This window comes from Motacilla alba, chromosome 3, assembly GCF_015832195.1.
Source record: "Motacilla alba alba isolate MOTALB_02 chromosome 3, Motacilla_alba_V1.0_pri, whole genome shotgun sequence".
NCBI classification, from domain to species: Eukaryota; Metazoa; Chordata; class Aves; order Passeriformes; family Motacillidae; genus Motacilla; species Motacilla alba.
In genome coordinates, this window is record NC_052018.1 from 109,897,740 (window position 1) to 109,912,411 (window position 14,672).

Below are 14,672 nucleotides of genomic sequence, written 5' to 3' on the forward strand. Positions count from 1 at the left end.
AACCTTTGAAGAAACTCTAAAGTTTCTTCTGAGTAGCTCCCACTTTGTCCCACCAAGTGTGAGAACATTTCCCTCCTTTCCAGGTACACACAGACACCGAGCAGGAGGAACCGCTGCCAGGGCAGATGTTTGCAGTGCAGTCAGAGCCAGAAGAACCTGGACTGCAGCCACCTCAGCGAGGTGAGACAATTCGCCCTAGGACAGGAAGCTGTCAGCCTTTGATTGCTCAGCCCTTGTTTGACAGACAACCCTTAAAATGAATTAAAATGTTTGTCTTTCGAGTTATTTCTCTGATCCCAAGCTGAATACGGAAGGCTTTCATTTTCAGCGTAGCTGTCAGGAGTCCCAGGAGTATTGTTCAAGGAAATACTTAGAAGTCACAGCTCTACAGGACTACATTACTGTAACCTGTAGCTTGTGATGTATTTGGCTGCATTGTTTTTTACCTGGGAAGGCTCCTAAAAGAAAGTTTGATGACTGTACTTAGAGTGGTCAATCCCAGAAGATGAAGAGGTTGACAACTGAACTTAGCTGACCCACAAACAGAGAAGAAACATTATTATAAAACTGAAGTTTTAATAGCTCTAACTATTCTAAGAATGTACATTCAGGAATATTTTGGAACTAAAATAAATATCCTTTTTATAATTTGAAAAAATGCATAGAGGACAATCTTGTTCTTTCACATCTCATTTTCTGGAACAGCACTGTCAGTATTTAATACAGGGTGTAACCTGCTGCTTCTGAACAAACAGATTTAGAGATTACCTTGTTGTTAGAAGAGCCATGTTCTTGTACAGGTAAAGCACCCCCATCTCCTTTCTTTTGCATCTCCCATGTACCACAAAGACTCTACACAGAAGACATGGAAATGATAAAAGATCTGTGCCTAGATCCCAGACCTGCAAATTACAGAGTTACTTCATCTTCTCAGCGAGCTTTTTTTTTTTCTCGTGGCATCATTTCCTGTACCTGCTATTGCAAAATACAAATTGAAAAAAACATCCAGAAGAAACCTGATGCCTTGAATCTGCAGACAGCAGGAAAGTGTGCCCATGTACAGCCCCACTTACCTTGTCAGGGTTTGTCAAATCATTTCTGGTCAGCCCTGCCCTCAGTGAGCCAAGGGAGGGGACAGTTTGGGGCGTAGATGACAACCAACCTTCCCTTTTTGGCTGATGCAAGACGCAGTGGTTTTCTCTTCCTCTCACACACAAGCAGAGGAAAGAGGTGGCGCTGCTCTCGCTGCTGGCTCTGCTGACTCCCAGTCAGCACTGCTGGGGTAACTGCCTTTGCCTGATGGGATTTCAGAACACGGGAAAAACAGGGACCAAGTGTGGATGCTTGGGATCCACAGCAGGGTTATGAAACCACAGCCAAAACTGGAACGTTCTCATGATGGGCTGGCTTGATAGGACAGTGTCTGGTGAAAACTGCAAGCCAATGACAAGGACAGCCACCTTCCTTGTCCTGTTTGCTCCCAGAGAGTCCCATTTCCCTATCAAACCCCATTCCCTATCAAGATGGGGCAATAAAGAGAAAGGGCACTGAGGGGCTGAGTGTTTTTAAGTATGGCTATGAATTCCTAAAGGTGCCACAAATACAGCAGGCTAAAAGTTACTTTTTGTTCCACAGGACTGGAAAGAAGGGGAAATCCCTCTGTAACATTAATAAAGAACTGAAAATTCCACAACAATTCTTGAAGATTTCTTCCCTGCTACAGTGTCTGCTCTGACGTGACCAAAATTCCCCATCAACTTCAAGGGAACTTCCTGAGAAAATGGTAAGTAACCTCAAAGTGAGGGTATTTTGAGTGAAAAATTAAGAAGAAAACAGTAGGAGCTTGGGGAAAGTTGGTGTTGGCCATTTAAGATTTTGTACAGATCCCAGACATTTTGCAGTTTGTGTCCAACTGTGACAAATAGCAAGAAATTACTACAGAGACAGCAGACAAAGAATATCCTGTATGGGTTCCAGTGTTAAATGCATCAGAATTTCCTGTCAGGCACGATGTTCATCGCAAGAAAAGCTATTGACCATTTCTAGCCATGCCTACCTAACATAGCCACACTCTCCTTCGAGGACTACATGGACAGACAGTACTTAAAAGGTGAAACAGTTGGTGAAAGTGCCACATTTAATACTGGGATTAGTCTGAGGAGGGAGAAGCCTACAGCTTCTTGTTACTCTCCAATCAGTTGGACAGGCAGGAAGAACGTTACTGTGGCAGGCCAGCTGATGTGATCAGAAATAAACCAAGAATTTATCTTGATTTTTAAATTTAATAGCCATCTGTAAGATTTTCCATGGATTTAAACTCTTAAAAAGGTGTCAGACAAATACTCCCTTTCTAAGAAAATGTGAACTTAGTATTACAATTCAGCTGTTTTTCCTGTTTAGCCAATAAAACATTTATCTATTTCCAACTGTCATCTGTGAACTACAAGACTGTCTAATAACGCCGTTTGTGAATTCCCCCTTGTTATTTGCTGCACATAAAGGAAATAGATTGTTATTTTCCTAAAAGCAAGCGTTGAGCATTACAGCGAGAGCAGCAGCTACCAGGACAATAGCTTTGGTACTCACTTCTGCTGTGGCCAGTGGAGTGAGACTGAGCAAAAGCTCTTGCTGACATGCCTTCTGTCAGACGAGCTCCTGCCAGTACGAGCAGTGTTTCTTATGAACTGGGTCAGAAAGATGAATTACAGAGCACGCTCTGCATTTCCTCTGATGAGGAGCAAAGGGCAGCCCAGGCTGCTCATTGTTAGCAGACACAGCTGCCCGCGGATCTGCAGACCTGTGGCTTGGGAAAGCAAGACGCTGGGATTGTATCTACAGCACTAGGACATGTCAGATCCTTGATGTACAGAAATGTCGAGCTGCTGTTCTTCTCTGGTGTTTTCCTTCAGCATGGAGCACTCTCCCCATTCAGCTTCACAAAACAGAAGGGATTTTTTTTATCCCTGGGAAAGACTTTTGTACTTCTTAAAACTCCATTTGCCTCAGTTTTGCTTTACTATGGCATTAAGTTTACTTTCCTCCACACAGCACCACGTGCCAGGTAATTGGCTCCCTGTCCTTTGCCAGGGACTCCAGCTGGTGCCTCCCTACTTCCACCCACGTTTTGCAGTCTGGATGTCACTTAACCCCAGTGGCTTGGGCGGTGCTGCCATGGGACCCAGATTTCTGAGCTCAGGAGAGGTTATTAAGTTCCAGAGCCCCGCATCACCTTTGATGTTAGCATGTCTCATTAGGGAGGCATTCCTCACCAGCTGGAGGTGGGTCTTCCCAAGGTCAGGAAATAATGAAGTGGGTGGAGAACATTTCTGTCCTTGAGATTTCCATTTGTGTATGTGGACTTAGTTATGAAAAAACACACAGCACAAAGAATGCAGCTGTAGCAGAGTCATTTCTGTTCAAGCCTCTGCTCTTCTGAGCTCCCTCCCTCAGGATTATCCTATTCATTTTCATGTCTGATTTTACCCCTGGTTATTTGTCAAATTATTTACGTCTGAAAACAGCTTTTCTCTCCATGAAATACTGCTGAAACAATTAAAAGCTTTTAAGATATCCCTATTTTGCCTTTGGGAAAATCACAAGCTTATAGAACAAGAAAACCCAAGTTATTTACAGCGTTACACTAAGAATACTGATATTAAAATATATGAACTAATTAACAGAAAAAACTATAGGTCATTAAAAAGTAACTAATGCTGGATTTAAAAAATAGTAATGAGACTTATTAGATAGCATTCCTGATGAAGCTTCTAGAAAGAGGGTGGATTCCTGGTGGTTACCTAGAACTGGGAACACCCTACTCACTCACTCCTCCTTCAGCCACCACTGTGGGACCCCTTTGCTTGCATTAAGTCTAGAGGGTTCAATTCACTGTGGCACCAGCTGAATTGTCAATTTAATTGGAGGAGAACACAAAACTGGAATTCTTACCTACGTTCATCTCATATTTAAATCCAAATCTACCACCCTTTAAAATGTCTTATTGAAGCATTTCTCTACAACAGGTAATTTTTCTTCTGCTAAAACCTACAGTGATGCATTTGGTCATTTTATTTAGGCTTTTGCAAACCACTGTCATCAACAGCTACTTCCTGCCTATCCCTTTCCAGTGCTTAAATATCTCCCTCCATGGATTCTTCTTGCCAGTTTTATGTCCCTACCAAATGCTCTATTTTTCCCTAAGGGGGTCATACAATATTGAAGTTCTTGATGAGTTTTATATTGAATTCTGTAAAACAACTTCTGAATTAAGTGTACAGTGTGCAGTGGCTGAAAGGTCAAAGGATGGTTCAGCAAAATACTAAATTTCCTTCTAATTTCAGGCTTATACCGAGATGTCAGTTGTCTGGGCCTTTTAAAATCTACTATGAAGCAATTTAACACACTCCTTATTTTTAATGCTAAAATTAATAAGCAGTTACCTAAAATTGCCACTGAAACAGGGTGCCTGGGGGAGTGGTGGAGTCCCCATCCCTGGAGGGATTTAAGCCATGCAGTTGTGGCACTTGAGGATGTGGTTTAGTGGTGGCCTTGGCAGGGCTGGGGGAATGGTTGGACTCAAAGATCTTTTTCAATCTAAAAGAATCTATGATTTGTTTGATTTTTTTTTAAAATAACCTGGGTAAAGTTAGAATTCTGATTTCTATATATATATATATATATATATCAGTCTTGATTTCAGCGCTTGATAATTCTTCTGTGGGCCAGAGAAGGTTTAATTCTTCTTAAGGTTATTACTTTTAAATATTAGTACCAGGTCAAACATACATCAAGTGTTAAAATAAAGTAGATATATTTAATATACAAAGTAGAAGATTGTAGCCCTTTTCACACAGAAAATGCTCTCCTAAAATAATGAACAGTTTGAGATTTATTTCTTCCTGCTATTATTATCTACAGAATATTTTTGATCCTAGAATTAGTCCACCTTAACAGTCTGCCTTAAAAGGATGAGATTATTCAGCTTATTCAGGCTGTATCTCTGCAAAAGGAAAACACCTTAACAAAGAATGGTTTGTTGCTGACCTGCAGCTGGTTCTGGTATTCCATCTGAAAGCCTATTTAAGTCCTTAATGGTAACATTTATTCCCTCTCCCTCAGAGGAGTATTTTACAAACAAAATTAATTAACGAACGAGCACAGCCAATTTTGTGCTATAGTTGAAGCTGACAGTCACCCAAAAGGGGTGTTGGCGGTAATAATAATCATTATCCCAAAGCACAGAGAGGTCTCCTGCCTCTGATGAGCTCCCTGCCGGAGCTGCAGCTCCCCGCCTGGGTGCCTGTGGAGCGCAGAGAACACGCAGCCGCTGGCAGGAAAGCAGAGGCTGCTGCAGAGGGCTCGTGTACTAATAGTGGAAATAGCCCACGAGTAACCTCTGACTCAAACGATCCCCCTCTGCTCCCTGGACACTTCCCCCAGCTCACCCACACTTCCTTTAAAAAGATGACTGACATGCTTCCAGCTTGTGAGGCTTTTTTTTTTTTTTTTTTAACATTTCAGAGCTGATCCTTTTGCACTGAGTGGAAATACACACTGCACATGATTCAGATTGACTAGACTTCATAACTGCTCGAGCCCAGATCTTCTGCCCTGTCTAGTTCTCTCTTTTACTGCTTCTGTCCCGATGCAGTTAAGTGGAAGCGGGGAACAGTGAAGTATTGGGAGTTCTGTAGTTCCCTTTGTACCAGCGACATGGACTGTGTTTAAGAAATTAGTCAGGCATTTAGGAACTGCTAATCCTTCTTCTGAAGAACACAAGGCTTGTTTCGTCCAAGGAATTCCTCACTCAAGAGCCCATGACACAGATCAGTTTTACCTACTAAATGTTCTTGCAGCAAGACAAAAAAAGCAAAAATAGGTGTTTCATGTAATTTTCTTCCCTTTCCCCTGATTTTTCTTGGGCCGATGGCATTCATCAACAATATATTGATGTGTCTGCTCTTTGAACAATGAAGAATTTTGCTTATTAATAATGATAACAAAGAGAACTCTAACTGGTCAAGAAGCTTAACAGTATATAAATTTAGAAATAATTTCAGTTCAATTATTGTGGGCTTGAGAAATGGACACAAGCAGGAAGCTTCCTCCAAATTACCAAATAAATTCTTCCCATAGGTGTCTTGGATTTCCCTGTCACTGTGGGTTATACATCATAACCTGTAACAGCTGGAAAGCCACAACATCACATACAGGGACAGTTTACTTCCCCCTTCTTTTACAATAAAAAAGGTAATGGTTGCAAAAGAAATCTGAAAAACAATGAGACATGTAAGTCAACTAAATCCCTAATTTCTAAATAATGACCTTTCCTTCCTACTATGACCCTGTTTCAAGTGAAAGTCAAAATTCTGGCAGTAGAGATTATATAACTAGATTTGCTTTATACCAGAATTACAGAATCGAAGCTCCTTTGCCTTATGTAACATTTATTTTAGCTTATTTTTAACTGCGACTTGAAAGTCATTCTAGGAGCTCCTTAAGCTTTTTTTTTTTTTTGTCAGTCTACTACAAAGGAAAATCAAGATGAAAATGCACCTCCTCTACACTGTGCTTAAACCAAGAGTGCCCCCGTGAGGATTTTCATATATACATGTATGCATAGGAGCAGAGAGCTTGAGGGTGACTGTTCAATTACAAAGGAAATTAAACTTAGTACTTTTTTCCTACAAAAAGTTGGAAATGGTATTTCTACAGATTTTTTTCTTTATTTGGCTGATGTGGATCCAAAGAGGCCTTGTTCCTTCCAAACCTCTCTGTAATTTTGGCTAATCCTAAGACTACGTAATTGAAATGCTCACCTCCTCAAAGCAATAAAAAAGGCTACCAAATCTTAAAATAACACTGCTGGTTTGCAGTAAAGACCAACAAAAAAAAAAAAAAAGGCTTTGATTCAAAGGACGAAACTGGGGGAAAAATCCTCAGAAATAATGGCAGGTAAGAAAGGTTTCAGAAATAAACAAGATTATTATGATATACCACATTATGAGCAGAAAAGGCGTGTTAAAACAAAAGTTCCCTGACACGGAAAAAAGTGTAAGAGGAACAGCACATGAGGAATTCTGAAAGTGTCGTGTATGAAATCTCATAAGAGAACTGCTGACTTGAAAATCAAAGAGCTGCTTCTGTTCCAGGGTGTGCCCACATAGGGGAATGGAACAAATTAATTGTACTGAGCTCAGTTACTGCTGATTGAAACGATCTGAATCCGTAGGATGCAGTCAGTGAGTGGCACGATATCACACAGCTGCTTCTGTACAACGTGGGGGCTTGAAGGGGCCGTGAGCTGGTGCTGCCTTTGATATCAATGCCTCAGAGCTGTACTTCAGTTTGCACTCCTCCTGGTGCTTTACCACCCAGCCTGCCACCTCAGCAGCCCAGGCAGCTTGCTCTGGGATCTGCTGTCACCCTTAGAGCCTCGACGTCCTCTGTGCTTACAGGACTGGCATTAGACTCAAAGAGCCTTATGCAAGGGACTGGCTGAGCCCTGAGGAGCAGCAAGTGCTGGAGTGGGCCCTGATAACAGATCTCTCAGCCCTTTCATCTGCCAGCTCTCAACTCCTGTGCGCACTCAAAGACGCAGACCTGCAACTGAGATGTTGGTGATTATCTTGTGGCTGTATGCCATCAGCTTTACATTTCCCTCACTGTGCACCTGAAAAAAAAATAACCCTTGCCCTGTGTATCTGCAGTCACCTGCTCCTAACCAACCCAAGCACCACTCAGCCTGTCAGGAACTGTCACCTTCTCTTTCCAAGCTCGCTGTCCTGACTTAGTGTCAGAGCTAGAGCTCCTCACTCATGTATTCTGTGGTGAACAGTGAAGGCCTGGCAGAAAAACCCACTTAATTCATCTGTACCTTTTGCTCAACAACTCCCTTATCTCATTCCTTCATGTTGGTTCAGCTTCAGAGTTTGCTACTCTGAAAGTACTTTTTTTTTCCCATCCCTTATTCCCTCTGGCATCCTGGATTTACAAATGAAAACCCTGCCACAGAAAGTGTTCACTCAGCTAAACACTTTGCGAAGGTCAGTTTGAATCACTCCATCCTATTACAGATTAATACACAGCACCACATGAGACCTTCTGGAGGCATTTTCCAAGGAAAAAGCATGGCATTTCATCCCTACAAAAGCTTTCAGGACATATTTTTCTCATATAAAAGTATTCTGGCACAAAAATGCATACAAACAGCAAGGAGCCAGTAATATTAATACCAAACATGCTAAACTCTATTTATTTCAGTGAGAACCATGTGTATTTCTGCAGGGAATGTAAAATTGAATTTCAAGTACAGGAAGTGCTCTATTACTACTCTGGCACCACAATGCAGGGCTGCTTTGTTGTTTGCTCTAAAATAGTAAAGTAAGCCTGTCCAGCCAAGCAGAGTGTCAGGAAGGAGCCTTCTGATCCCTAGCTCCAAAATGGATCTGCCTGGTCTCTTGTCAGCCTTTCCAACCAGCACTTTTCCCACTTTATCTCAGTGAACACATTACCAGCATTAAGACTCCCAGCAGAGTCTTAAATGCAGTTTCCAACCTCCCCCCGACCCTTGTCCTCCATCCAACTTCCCTCATGGCCTAAAGTCCTGCCAGGATTTCTGCCAAGAGTGCAGAAGCACGGATTAGCTTCACCCCGCGAGCCTCAGAGCCCCATGTGCCACCCCACCGCGGGCATATGCAAACCAGCAGAGCTCCATAAAGCCTCCCAGAGAAACGCTGGGGCAAACACTTCTGAACAGACACAGAGCTCTGAGGAACCAGTACCAGCAACTGGCTAAGAAAACATCATCATCACCACCCCACCCCCAAAAACCTCAGCCCCAAGACAATAAAACTCCAAGAGCCCTAGCCACCAACAAGCAAGGAGTGATAATCCTGGTCTGCCAAGATCCCCAAAGCGCCTTCATTTTGGGGACAGCGGTTTATCTCCAAGGCTGTCCAGTCAGCCTTTCTCCCTGCAGGCTACCGAAAACTAAAGTTCATGGCTGACTTCTGAGCCCTTCAGCTGAAAGCAGGGGTGGCTTCCACTCCTCTCCAGAAAGTAGAACTAGGACTGGACAGAAAAAGCCAGGGCACAAAGCTTTGTGCAGGGGTAACTTCCTGCTGTCCACCTTCCATTGTCAAACTAATTTGAAATCACAATTTTTTGTACTGCTAATTTTACCCCATGCCTGCTCTTTGTTTCCTACAAAATCAAACTAGCCTGCTTGTTCACACCTTTGTAAAGACTGGAGAGAAGTTTCATACACTTGATATATTTGGCAAGTTTTTCAAGGTCAAAAAGCATGAGCAAGACATGCAGGGTGAAATAAGTCCTCTGAAATGACAGCATAGCCCACATCTCTGAGCTCCACTATGAGGTAATCCATGATTCAGTCACAGAATAAGTCACAGTTTCACAAAATGTCATCTGATAATGAAAATTTTATAAAAGCATAGCTGCCAATTTTTAAAAAAATTATAACGTTAAAGCACAAGTAAAAATCCCATAGTGCACAAATACAAACTACTTAATAAATAACTCATGGTGCTTTCATAAAAATCGACTGTTAAGAGTTACAGAGCTTAATGAAAACCATGCATACACTGGAATCCTACAGCGTGTCCTCCAAGTAGGAACAGGAGCAGCCCTGCTCATGCTGCTATCATTTGACCTGCTCATGAAGCTGTGAAAAGCTCCACTCTTCATCACACAGCTCTGGTTTTTAGGCCTTCCTCAGGTCACACCTACTGGTGTGGCAGCTGCATCCAGATATACAGAGAGACACAGCTCAGCAGCTCCTGGCCATGCCCAACACACCCCAGCTCTTCCTCTGTTCCAGACAGAGCCTCTGCTATGAGCCTGAGGAGATGGCACCTGTTCTGGCTGGAAAGCAAATCCAGTGAGAGACTCCAAGTCAAAACCATGATGTATTAGGAAAAGAAAACCAAAATACATGTAATAATACAAAAGAAAAACCACTGACAAAGTCAGAATACAACCTGACACACTGTTGGTCAGGGTGCTGGAAACAGCCCAGTTAGATTGGTGGCTGCAGTCCTCCTGGAGTGACAGATGTGGTTCTGTTGGAGCAGTGATCCAGTGGAAAAGACAGCCATTCCTCTGAGGATCCAGTGGAAAGACTGACTGTCCCCAATCCCAGTTTATATCCAGGTGGGGATGCTTAGCTCCTCCCCCCCGGGCGGAGCATCTCACAATGGGCTGTTATCATTCTGAGTCATGTGGTGGGTCCAGGAAACAGAAATGGCTCCTGGAGGGGGTTGTCTCTGAGTCACGAGGAAAGGCATTGCTGGGCCCATGAACAGGAGACAAGGAAGAAACAATTCCCCTCCTGGTTTCAGCAGCTCTTGAGGATGGGAACAGAACATATTTTAATATTTTAACCTAGGACAGCACCTTAGAAAATGAAAAGGAAATGGCACAGCAAGGGGGAAGCAGCAGCACCACAGCAGCATCTCTATTCTCCCCACTGCTGGCTGCGGGGCAAAACCCCTTACTGATCAGTGCCCCTCAAACCTGCAAGTTGCTGGAAGGCCAGTTGCAGCAGTGAGGAGAGTTAATGGGGTGGAGTGAGGGGTCTGGAATTCCTGGGCGCTGCTCAGATCTCAGAACGAGTCACCCTGACACTCCTGTGTCACCCTGGACACGGGGCTCCATCACATCAGGGAGCTGGCACAGCGAGAGCGTGAGCTGAGAGCGTGCAGTCCCTTCTGCACCTGGGAGCCAGAGAACACACCCTGGAACGTGGGATAAAGTGCTGCTCTCCAGCAGATGTACTCTGCTAACCTAATTTGTGTAATTCTTCCAATATCCCACTCGCTACAAGTCATATACATCTGAAATCCATGAAACAGGACTGATGGGGTTCTGTACAAAGCACTTCCATCTGTATCTCTGTGGAAGTGTTTCTTTCTTGTACATCAAATTGATTTTTCTGTTTCAGCAGTAGAAAGCACAGTTTCTGTGAGGCACTCCAGTGCATTGTCCTCCTTGGGGTTTTTCTTTGGCTTTTATAATCAACAATACAATGCAATTAGCCAAAGTTCTTGGGGGCAACTGAAACATGTGGGTAATAAAACCCAGAAACGCAAACTCCAGTTCTTCCCCAGAGCCCCCAGAACCAGCACTTTGTCTGGAAATGCCCTCTTGATAGCCAAGCCCTGAGGTAACACTAAATGACTCAAACCAAACTCATGCCTCAAATAAATTCTCTCTTGCACTGAGCAGTCAAGGAAACTCCAAGGCTGGGCAGCCTTCAGACCTCTTCTAGTCCCACTCCCCACAAAGCCCCAGGTAACACTTCAGTAATCCTAATATCAAAGAGTGCTTTTTAAGGAAAATTCTACGAAGAAATTAAAAATGCATAATTCTCACAGTGCTAAAAGCTGAGGAGAAAGTGAAATGAGTTGGTGTGTAGAAGTCTTTCTGCAGAGCTGTCATGACTCTTGGCTGAAGGTGTTAGAAGCTGGACTTGCCTAGAAAGTCTCCTAAGCTCAGAAATAAAGATCTTTCCCCAAAATGAATACACAACTCAAAGTTTTAATTTTTTTTCTTTTTTACCTATTTTTATTATGGATTTGTGGCAACCAGCTTCCCTAACCTTTCTCCCACTCTTATTCTGCAATGAATAAAATGCCCATGCATCTGGCAATTTATTATTTTACTATTTCTAATCATCTCATACCCTTATTGATACCATTTCGTCCTCCACAGATGCCACCCTTCCTGGTTCAGTGAAACTCTGCACTTCCAAAGAAAGGTCACTGGGCTTTTTCTTTTCCCTTTTTTAACCTGCTCATGGCTGCAGAACTCCATGCCAGAAGAGATTAGAATAACAAAGCTCACAGGCTTCAGATCAAACCACAGGCTTCACCTTGCTGTAGCTCATCTTCCATCAATAACAATCAGCTGAAATCGGACAGAAAAATCGAAACTGTTACAAGGCTTTTTGGAATTCAAGAGGTGCAGACACGACAGAAAAAAACAATGGTAAAAGCACTGCAGCAATTACTAAAACACCAGTCAATGTGTGTGGAGAAAATCCCTATGAAAAGTGTATATGGGAATGAATCCTATTGTTGCTAAATAAAAACAAAACTTGCTTCAGGAAAATCTATGAAATCAGGTGTATGGATAGACTGTCATATAAATGTGTGGGTAAAATGTGCATGGTTTGTGGCTAGTATATAAATGAAAAAAAAATCTGAAAAACAGAAGAAATAATATTCTTATAGTTCTAGTATCTCTTTTCTCACAAGCTATAAAGAGGAAGCATTAGCTGTTGGACACTTGAGATGCTTTTAAGATTAGATAATTTAGCTAAGAAGCATTATTATAGGAAAAGCAATGGCATATGCTTGTTATGAGATAATTATATTAGGAGTGGCCTCTCAGGCAGAATGGATTCTGTGAAACAGCCTTACATTTCTGTAAAACCTTCAAGTCACAAGAGAAAAGAGCAGCTTTATAAAATGAAAGAAAATGACCTAAATAGGAAGATCTTTAGAAGTTCCTGCAGGAGCTCAATATCCCAGAGGGGAGGAAAATGAAGATAACTCACAATTCCTTACTTGACTTTAGGCACTTCTTCAATGTGTCTGCCTTGCTCAGAACCAATTCCTCTCCTAGTTTAGCTTTGACTAAAGTACAGTGAAGTCCCTGAAGTATAACATATTTAACCAAAAAATCTCCACACTAAATTGTTGCCAATAAGCTCAAAGTGATTAGTGTTTTAATTTTCAACCTTTTATACAGAAGTCACATTTAATTCTGTCTACTGGACTGAAAGAAAAGGCCTTTGAGCTTGAGCTCAGTGTTCTCTTTGAGGTCAGATTTATTAAAAAAAAAAAATCCCTCCCAAACTAAAATTTACAAAAACAAACTGGAAAAGTTGCATTAAGTTTACTAAGGTAAAAATAGTTATAGCTGTTGCAGTAGTAGGACTATTATAAACGAGGTGGATGAGAGAATTAAAGCCTAAACAAAAGAGTAATTAAAAATAATACTGTTTACCTGTTAATCTGATAATTGCACTTTTGCCAGTATCCTTGGACTTGCTTAAAAGCTACAAAATTATCCACATTGAAGAAATAAGAAGTGATGTAAAAACCACCTCTGCCATTAGCTAAGAAGCTCACCTGCCTCTCTATTTATAAATAGATAAAGAAATTGATAAATTTAGCAACAGATCAAAACCAGCATTCCGCAAAAAGAAGTCACAGATATTCTCAAGATCCTGGAATTTCAAAGTTTTTATCATTGTGCTTGTGAGTGAAACCCACTTGATGTGAAGAGAGTTGGGCGCTGACATAAAGAATTCAGTGGAACACAGAGAGAGACTGGGAAGGCTTGAGAAAATTTGCCTATCAGTGTGTGAGAGTATATATATATATATATATATATATATATATCTTGCTCAGAGAAGACAGAAAATCAAGCAATAAATGCTTTTTCTGACTCAGACAAGGGAGCATTTCCTGCTCCACCTTTTGTATTATTGACAACTAAACCAACTCCAGTGTTTCCCCTGACATCTATGGACAGAACATGATCACAGCAGGCAGTTTCCTGTGAGGTGACACAATGGATTTGATTACAGAGGACAGAATTTCCTCAGACTCATTACTGCAGCAATTTTTCTTGTAACTGTGGTGAAATGCTTTAACTTTTCATGCAACAAATAGGAAGTGAATATCCTGCCATGCTGCTGATGCTCTCAGACCACAAAACTGGCTGTAGGAATGGAAGCGCTGATGGTGAAAAAAAAAAGTGGCCTGCAAAAGGAAAACTTGAAGTTTTTCCAGTGCAGATTCTTATTTAAATGATCATCAGGTACTTCTCTGCAGATTTGAGGGCATAGAATTGTTACCTGTGAGAAAAAATAGAAAATAAATTAACCTTCAGCCAGCACTGAAACTTTATGCAGGTAAAATCTCATTAATGGCGACAAGAGTTCTTGAGCAAGACCAAGCCTGATCCAACAAACTGGAACTGCTGCTGTTTGTGATCATTAAAATACTTCAAAAAGGATCAAGAGGTTCTTTTTGGTAGGTTTTTTTGTTTTGTTTTGTTTTGTTTTGCTGGTTTTGTGGTTTTTTGTGGATTTTTTGTTTGTTTGGGGGTTTTTGTTTGGTTTTGGGTTTGGTTTTTTTCCACACATTTAAACATCGGGAAAAACTTTTCAGTTTGTCAGCAGTGCAAGAGATGAGGACAGTGAGAGAAATCACCTTAATTTTAGTGGAGAAAATGAATACACCACAACCACCAGCCTTAATACCCGAATGATTAAGCGTTAATGTAAGCCTTCTTACCCATCGCCTTGTAAGTGATTTTCTAATTCCAGCACTGTAGGGTTTCTGCAGCATTACTAGGTTACAAATTGTCCGTGTTCTCATGAAAGCCTGATGAGCTACTAACATTAGAATCGGAGCACCACCTTCAACAGCTAACAAGGAACATTTTATTGTTTGCTCCCGACATCACTGCATTCTGCACACGGTAAAATAGGGGCTGACAGGAATTTTCCATCATCTGCGATAATTTTTAAAGAAAATTCAAACAGATAAGCCCAAGCTGGACTGTACTGTGAAAGTGCGGGTGACAGAGCTGTTAGAACAGCTGGGGCTCTCCGGAGGGCACAGGGCCGTGTCCCC

General features: G+C 41.8%; 1 protein-coding gene across 2 annotated transcripts in view; it reads right to left on the reverse strand.

Annotated features, from left to right (window-relative positions):
* Positions 1-1,127, reverse strand: part of CCDC88A (coiled-coil domain containing 88A) — a 70,986-nt gene extending 69,859 nt beyond the window's left edge. The window contains exons 1-2 of one of the 2 annotated variants that reach the window (XM_038131385.1): positions 1,074-1,127; positions 769-852 (exon numbers count right to left, since the gene is read on the reverse strand). The gene's annotated coding sequence lies outside the window, so the exon portion shown is untranslated. Of the gene's footprint in view, positions 1-768 lie in introns of both variants that reach the window. The other variant, XM_038131384.1, reaches the window with a different exon arrangement.
* Positions 1,128-14,672: the final 13,545 nt, after the last annotated feature.